Source organism: Hydra vulgaris, chromosome 05 (genome assembly GCF_038396675.1).
Source record: "Hydra vulgaris chromosome 05, alternate assembly HydraT2T_AEP".
In the NCBI taxonomy this organism is placed as follows: domain Eukaryota; kingdom Metazoa; phylum Cnidaria; class Hydrozoa; order Anthoathecata; family Hydridae; genus Hydra; species Hydra vulgaris.
In genome coordinates, this window is record NC_088924.1 from 9,083,014 (window position 1) to 9,092,500 (window position 9,487).

Here is a 9,487-nt window from a genome sequence, read left to right on the forward strand (position 1 = left end):
GAATCAAAAGTAATCAAAAGACTTGAAGTAATCAAAAATTAGATGAGTGTTTTTACTAATTTATATATATATATATATATATATATATATATATATATATATATATATATATATATATATATATATATATATATTTATATATATATATATATATATATATATATATATATATATATATATATATATATATATATATATATATATATATATATATATATATATATATATATATATATATATATATATATATATATATATATATATATATATATATATATATATATATATATATATATATATATATATATATATATATATACTATTTCGCACCACCTCTGACTTTACTAATTTTAGTTGAGTCTGAAAGATTTTTCAAATGAAAAAAGACGTTATTCATTAACAATTTTTATCAAAGTAAAGAGCTCAAAATCGATGTGGAATTTTAAAAAATTAAGAAAAACCACAAATATTCGCCTTTGTTATTTATTAATTTATTAAAGATATTTTTTTGATGACTTATTTTCAGAACCCACACTCTCTGACAATACTCGTCAGCAGAGTTTTTTTGTAAGGCTCCATAATGTAAAAGATTTAGAAAATAAAATTTAAGTATTGAATTCTACAATTAGTTCTAAAACCATATTAAAAGATTACAAATCACACAATAAAAGAAAAATTAAGATACAAATCACACAATGAAAGAAAAATCCCTGTTTCTAAATTGATTTCAGGGTTATATTTTAGAAGTAGTTATAAGTTCTATATTTTTAAAATAAAGTTGAATAGATTCCAGTGACGAATCTAGAAAGAAAGAGATATGGGGTATACATACCCCCTCACCAAAATCTGAATGTCCTAAAATGTCTAAGAAATTAAGGAGCTTTAATTTTTTTTTAACTCACATTCAATTTTCCCACAAAATTTTCCCACTCTTTCAACTTTACATTTACTTACTCGTCTGCTTCAAGCCATTTGAAAAGACATATAAGGTCATTTACATTTTTAGATGATAAAAAAACTCTCTTCTTTTATACAATATCACCAGTAAGAGAAAACAAGGTTTTACTCGGTACGGATGTTGCATGTAATGCCAAGTACTTCTGTGCAATTAAAGCCAGGCTGGTCCGTGAGCATGCATGTTTGAACCACCATTGTAATGAGCATGCCTCTATACTGATGGTGGGTCTTACTCAGTAGTTCAGTCAAATACATGCACAAAATCAAACCATTTCACTTGAATGTTTTGCATTCACTTATAAACACCTAAAATCTAACACTCTTGCTTCTGTTTCTAAACTTAGTTCTCCTTTAAGCTCTTCTTCGGCCCGCACAACATTCTTATCATAGTCTTATAAAGTGTTCTCTAAAACTCTCTTAAATACTCTCATGGAAAATGGCGTTGGCGATTCTAATTTTTTAAAATTCTAGAGAACACTCTAAATTCTCTTACTATTATCTAATCAGTCTTCTCTCTATTGTTACCAAAGTATTTGAAATCAAATTTTTATCTCCTTTTGAGTCTAATAACCTAATCTCTGACAATCAAAATGGATTTCGATCTTCTCGTTCTACAGCTGACTTGCTTACTGCTCTAAAAGAATAGTTGTATGTTGTATTTGATGGATGCATTGAGGAAGGAGTATTGTTCTTGATAAATCAAAAGCTTTTAAAAAGTTTGTCAGGCATATTTTCCGTAAGCTTGGCTTATATGGTGAATCAGGAAAAAGGTTTAAGACTTTTATTCGTTTGATCCTATATTTTTCTAAATGTACATTAATGATCTTCCTTACAATCTTCCATCTAAAGTGACTGTATTTAATCTTGAATCTGTTCTCTTTTCTTGATCAGAAGGGGGTTTGAAGGGACTTTAGAGTTTGATTTTTAACAAAACTCAGTTTTTTAATCAAAACAAATATCAGAATTTTGTCGACATTCCTATTTTTATAAACAGCAATTTTTTCATTGAGTCGTTTTTTATATGTCTTCTTGGATTATCAATCATTGCTTAACTCTCATGGAAACCATGTATACAGTTTAACGTAAGCATCTACGTCTAAGTAGCTAATAGGTCGAGTTACGTAAAACAAAACAAATCCTTGCTTGACTCGTCATTCAGCATAGCTCTATTGATTTACTGTATTTGTTCTTTCATGCTCTAACATATTTTATTTAGAAACATTTTATACCTTCATGGGTTCATGACTCCTTCAACCTATAGTTTTTTTAAGTCTTCTGTCAACCGTTTTCTTTCACTTAAAAACTCTTCTTTGTTTTTTTAATAATTCCCAATTTATTTGTGATTGCTGCTTTGTTAGGAGTTAAAAAAATATTGAAACTGAACTACAAATATGTTTATTTGAGTTAAAGCTTGAAAAATTAGATAAAAAACTCGTTCAATTTTTATGCACTACCTAAATTAATTTAATGTGTGCTTTTTTAATTTTTATTTTATTTTGCTTTATTAAGGTGCCCCAAGAGATTCTTACGGTCTTCTCATTAAAAAAAAGCGTAAATTTTACTTCAATCAAAAAAATACGTTCTAGGTTAAACGTTTAGTGAAAATGCTTTCATTATGCAAATATGGTTGTTTAAAAATGTAATAACTTTTTACAAGGATGACCATATTTTCGCAATAAAATGACCAAAAACTTTTATTAGCAGTATTTTTGGTATTTACCTATCTTCATTGCCTAATAATCGAATATTGCTAAAAGTGACAAAAATTCATTCGGAAACAATATAAAAAGCTATCAAAGTTATTGATAAATGGTCGTGCATTGAGACTTCAAAAAAGAAAGGAAAAATCAAGCTCCACGAATACTTAATAGTTTTATCCAATTTTACAAAAACAGTCTAAGTAGAACTAGTCGATGTAACTAAAAGCTCTGGTTCCACATATAAATATCAACATCATACGTTTTAAACTCATCTTACATATATCAAATTACTTTCTTAAAAAATACATTCCTTATTTATTAAAAATGTGTTGTTAATTCTGCTTTCTCTAAAAATATAAGCGATTGCTTATCATTATTAATCTAACATAAAACTATTGGTTACCAATTTAAAGTAAATATTGATAAGATAGTAGAAGGCATCTATATTTAAGTTTTACCTGAAGTAAAAACGCTCTGGTAAACAGTAATGAACACCTATATGCTAATACAAAAAGTTATATAAGCTAACTAAAAGTTATATAAAGCATTAGTAATAGTGCAATTGCAGCGCATTGAAAATACATCAAATAGAAGTAACTATTTATATATTGTAGACTCGTGATTCAAACCGAAATAAAATGATCGTGTCTTATCACTTATCAAAAAAGCACTTATCATCTTATCAAAAAAGTAACACATACCGGGTTTCAAAAATATTTCAATTCTATTACTTATAATCGGTACAAAGTGGTTCAAAAATAACCTCTACAAAACTGTTAAAGTAGCATTAACAATAAACTCTACAAGCAGTGCGTAAAAATATGAAAAAATTATATAAACTCACAGTTATACAAAAAATGCATGATAGAGTAATTATAACCAAAAAAATGTAGGAGCAGATGTTTCTGCCTTTAAATTAAACAAATCTCGAGACTTGCACATTTGAAACACACAAATTGCGACGCACTGGCATTATGGGTAATTGACTTCTTTAGTTTCTTAATCAATCAAAATACAACTATTCAAATCTGACTGTATTTTTTTTAAAGAACTTATTTCAAATTATCTTTAATGAAAAAATTTATAAAAGATGGTAATATTTATACTTTATGCAATTTTTTAGACATTAATTGTTTTAGAAAACAGAAACTTAATAAAACTGACACATGTTATATAAAGACTCATGACTACATAAACTACAACAGTCATTTTCCATACAATATAAAAAGATTACTAGTTTTTATCTTGCTAAAAAAATATTTGTTTTTACTTGAAACGTACAGTAGAACTAAAAAAATGGCTAAAAAAACGTGAATATCCTAATGTTGTTGTTGCAAAAGTATTTCAAAATGCCAAACTCCCATGTGTCCCATATTCTTTAAATTAATATAAAAAAACTTATTTAAATACAACTTTTAATTGTTATATAAACTATTAACTTTTTATCACGGAAACCAATATTTTGTTTAATCTTCGTTGAAATAGTGACTAAACTTTTTTTTTTAATATTCAGCCAGAAACTGCATTTAAACAACCACACAATCTCCAACAAACTCTTATTTCTGCAAAAATGCAATTAACCGCTAAAGCTGTGTACTTGAACGTAAATTTAATTGTTACAAAATTTGTTAATTCTATCTTCTAGAAGTCAAAGCATTTACAACATCAAATTTTACTTTATGAAACATACAAAGTCATTGAAAACTTGTATTAGTATAAATTTACTAACACTATACTAAACGCAGAAAACCATTGAGCACTTGTATTAGTAAGAATGTACTAATATTATATGAAGCATACAAAGTCATTGTACATTTGTATTCGTAAGAATGTACTAACACTATATGAAATATACAAAGTCATTGAACAGTTGTACACTGTTAAAAAGTTCGGTGCTTTTACGGAATTGTTTTCCGTTATTTGTACGGAAAGTACCTATTTAACAAAATTGAACGGAAGTTTTCTTTCCTTTAGAATAAATTTTGAAACACGGAAACTTACGTCGAAAAAAGGTTTTATTATGGAAACCAAAGTAAAATTTTAGCATATATATATATATATATATATATATATATATATATATATATATATATATATATATATATATATATATGTCTTATTCTATACTTATAATGTTAAATATATACTTAAATGGTGTTTAAAATTATTATTTTATTACTATTTGTAAATTTATCTTCTGAATATATCTAAATAATATTACATTTTTATGAAAATTATATTTAAATAATACTAGATACACTGCTTTGGTCAGTTTTATGGTATTTCTTACTTCTACTTTTTTATTTTATTTATCAATATTTCATCTATTAATAAAATGTTTTTATGATATTTTAGTTTAAATACAAAATGAAAACTTGTTTTCCTTTCAAGATTGTTTCAATGACTATGATGAGGTTTTAATGACAATGATGAGGATATATATATATATATATATATATATATATATATATATATATATATATATATATATATATATAACGATATAACGATATAACGATATAACGATATAACGATATACAATATAATCACTCATTTTAATTAGCAGAAAAAAAATTTATGTAACCAAGGCATTTCAACAAAAACAAAATTAAATAAATATATTAAAAGACGTACTCTATTGTTGGTGCAATTTGGATATTTGTATAGAAAGATTAAAATTGTACGTTAGCATCGACCATTGTACGTTAGCATCGACCGCTGCACAGTGGGCCAGTAGGTGGACAAAATGGGAAAAATTTTAGTTGTCTAATCTTGAAAACCTATTTAATTTTATTATCTACATATATTAGGAGAAATCTATTGATAATTTATTTATATTGAATCCCTTAGTTACCAGGACTCTAAGCATTTGAATATTGAGATAAAATTAAAAAAAATAAAAATTATAAATAAGTAATTAACGGTGACATCAACGTTGTGTTATATTTCAATTACATCTACGTTTTTGAAACAAAAAAATAGTACATGTTATTCTAGAGTATTTAGAGATAAGAAAAACCAATGTGTGAAATAAATTTGTCATAGCATGTTATCTCAGTTATACTTTGAAAATCACAGATTAAAAAAAAAAATTTCTTAAGAAACTTATTTTTTGCCGCACAATAACTAATAATTACCACAATTTGCCATGTGTTGTCTTATATTTATTTGAGCTATATGATGTTTCAATCGAGTTTTAATTGATTGCTCGCCCCTTAAATCCCCGTTCAGATTTTATGTATGTTTTAACTTGGTTGCTATGGTACTAAATTTTGCATAGCAACAACTCATTTTTACATTAACGTTGTTTTAACAGTATTTTACTTGCGCTAAATACACAATATTGGGGGCATGTATTAAAATGAGATTCAGAATTCTTATGAGGTTAACTTTTTTTGGTTACTATGGATACCTTACTTTGCATAACATAGCAACAACATATTTTCGGTAGTTGTTAGTAATTTAATTACTAACACTGACAGTAATTTAATTACATTTAATTTTAATTACTAACACTTGTAGTAACTTAATTACTAACAAGTATTAGTAGTCCAGGCGGCATATATATTATAACATTTTACTTTTAAATACAAAATACTTGTTACAATAATTATTTAGATATGGTTTTGTTAAACTTAGACATTCATAATTTTCTCCAAAAAAACAATCTTAGTATTTCAAAACAAAATATTACTGAAGATATATTAAAATTTATTCAGCCAAAATTTGCTGATTTTAAAGACGTTGATTTTAGACATGCTGTTCAACGATTTGTTTACTTGTATATAAAAAAGGGGAAATCTGCAAACTATACTGTGAAAAATTTTGAAAAGAAGTTTGTGAACTGGCTTAATGAATATTTAATTGTCAGAAAAAAAGACAATGAACCAACTGCAAGTAGACGTGGTCGAAAACCAGTTGCATTTGATAATAGTTCTAATAAAACTAAAAAACGGCGTGTATCTTGTTTAATTAAATCTCATTCATCCAATGAATTATTTTTCGCTGCTAATAAAAAATTTGGAGATGAATCTGTTGTTATTGCTGCCAAGAATGTTTTAAATATATCAAATACAGATAAAGCAACTAAATATTCAGCAGACGAAGCACTGGCTTTAATAATTGATGCAAGTCTGACAAAAGCTTCCTATCAATTGATTAGAAGCAGAGCCTTGGAGAAAGAATACAACATCTACCCCGCTTACAATGATGTCAGAGATGCAAAATTGAAATGTTATCCTGTAAACATAACAGTGGAGGACTATTCAGCTTCAGTTCCTTTAAAAGATTTAATGACTCATACTTTGCAAAGAATCTGTGCAGCTCAGGAACCTGTGCTAAGGCACTTGATATTGAACGACAAAGCAATAAAAACAATGACACTAACGTGTAAGGCTGCTTTTGATGGTGCTACTGGCCAAAGCATTTATAAACAAGTTTTATCAGAACCCGACATTAACAGAGATTTAAAGCGTGAAGAATCATTATTTATTACTTGTCTTGTCCCATTGGATTTGACTGGATTTAACAACAGCAACAAAAAGGTGCCTATTTGGAGAAATCAAAAGTCGTCCTCCACAGCCTATTGTAGACCCATAAGATTTGCATACAAAATGGAATCCAAGGAATCTGTGATTGAAGAAGATCAGTACATTAAAAGTGAGATAGAAAGCTTGGGTATAATTTTATTAGAGGTTTGCGGATCTTCTATTGAAGTGAATTGTATTATTGAACTTACAATGATTGATGGGAAGGTTCAAACAATATTATCTGAAAAAAATAACTCATACCAATGCTGTTCAGTGTGTGGTGTCTCTCCAAAAAATATGAATAGTCTTGATATCCTTAATATAGATTACACTAACAGAGAGTTCAAATATGGTCTTTCCAGTCTTCATGCATGGATTCGATTTTTTGAGATGTTATTGCACATTGCATATAAAAAAGAAACAAGAAAGTGGCAAGCAAGATCTAAAGAACACAAAGAAAAGGCATCTGTAGCTAAACAAAAGATTCAGACTGATTTTATGAACAAAATGGGACTTGTTGTTGATTTCTCTAAAAGTGGTGGTTCTGGAACAAGTAATGATGGCAATACCTCAAGGCGTGCTTTTGCAGCATATGAACAAACAGCTAAAATTCTGGGTATTGACCAAAACCTTATATTCAGATTTTACATTATCTTGGTAACGCTCTCTTCAGGATATGAAATAGACTGCTTAAAGTTCAAGGATTATTGTTTTGACACTTTTAGACTATATGTGTTCCTTTATCCATGGTATTACATGGCTCAATCAGTTCACAAAGTATTGATACATGGACATGACATAATTAAAAGCCTTACATTACCCATCGGATTTATGTCAGAGGAAGCTCAAGAGGCTAGAAATAAAGACTTTAAATCTTATCGCGAAATTTTTAGCCGAAAAACATCCAGAAAAGCAACAAATACTGATCTTATCAATAGACTCCTAGTTTCCAGTGATCCTGTTATTTCATCATTGCGTAAATCAACATCACACCAAACAAATCATAAAGCATTTCCTTCAGATGTTTTACAATTACTTAAACAATCTTCAAACGATATTATTGTTTTATAATTTTTTGATGTAATTTAAAATTGATAACGTTTTCTCGCACTATTTTTTGCTTTTATTATTCCTAAAACATTATTTACCTAAATACTCAATTTTTATTCAATATAGGTGGGTCAAAAATCCGATAAGATATTCAAATATCAATTTACCACTTTGTAACTAAGGAAAGTATCCGGTAACTAAGCAATATAAGTATCCATAACAACTAAATTTAAAAAATTATCACTTTTGTAAGAAGTGTGATCTCATATTGGTACTCATGCCAAATTTAGTGAATATAGCACTTATAAAATATCTGCAGATAACAAAAGTAGGTTGTTGCTAAGCAAAATAAAGGTATCCATAGCTACGAAATAAAAAAATAATGCCTTCATAAAAAGCGCAGACATCATATTAGTACTCATACTAATTTTAGTGAATATAGCTCTAATATTAAATTAGTTATGAATTTTGTCCAGTAAAAGTGCATTCTGGCTCACTGAGCGCTGTACGTTAGCATCGACCGTTGTACGTTAGCATCGACCATTAAAGCTAAATTACGGCAAAAGAAAATTTGTTTTTAGAAAATATTTTCAAAAAATTGTGCGGCCGTGGTGCAGTGGTTAGAGCGCTTGCTTTGTAAGGCAGGAGATCGAGGTTTGAAACCAGCTTGGATATATTTACGCGTCACGGTAAGGAAGGAGGCATTAACTTCCTGGTTAAATGCACTTCCGCGGTGCTCTGTGACAAGACCGTTAGGTTTTCTTGGGGCACCTAAAAAAAATTAAAAAAAATAAAATAAAATAAAAAAACGTACAAATGATTTTGTTTTTATATCGCTAGAAATAATATTTTTTTTTAATTTTTATATAAGCTACGACAAACTTGGCCAAACTTGGCAGACAGAGCAGATTCATCAACATTTACAATGCATTTTTAGATTTTGTCTAGAAAAGAAATAGTATCATTAGAAAAACCAGCCGAAAAATGACAACAGATTTAAATACAGAGGCAAGTAAGTGTTTGTAGAGTTAAAAAAGCGAGCACAATAAAAAAAACCTTAACAGATACTAGCTTAGCAATCAATTATATACATAGTTTCCATGAGAGGTCATTAGTAAATGTTAATCTAAGACGACGTAAAAAAGTAGGTCTCAATCAGTGAAAGAGTTTTCATCCATCAATAAAGAAATAAAGACAAAATTGCGATAGTTATTTGCAGTAAATAAATGATTTTTTTGAAGTTTAAACTTA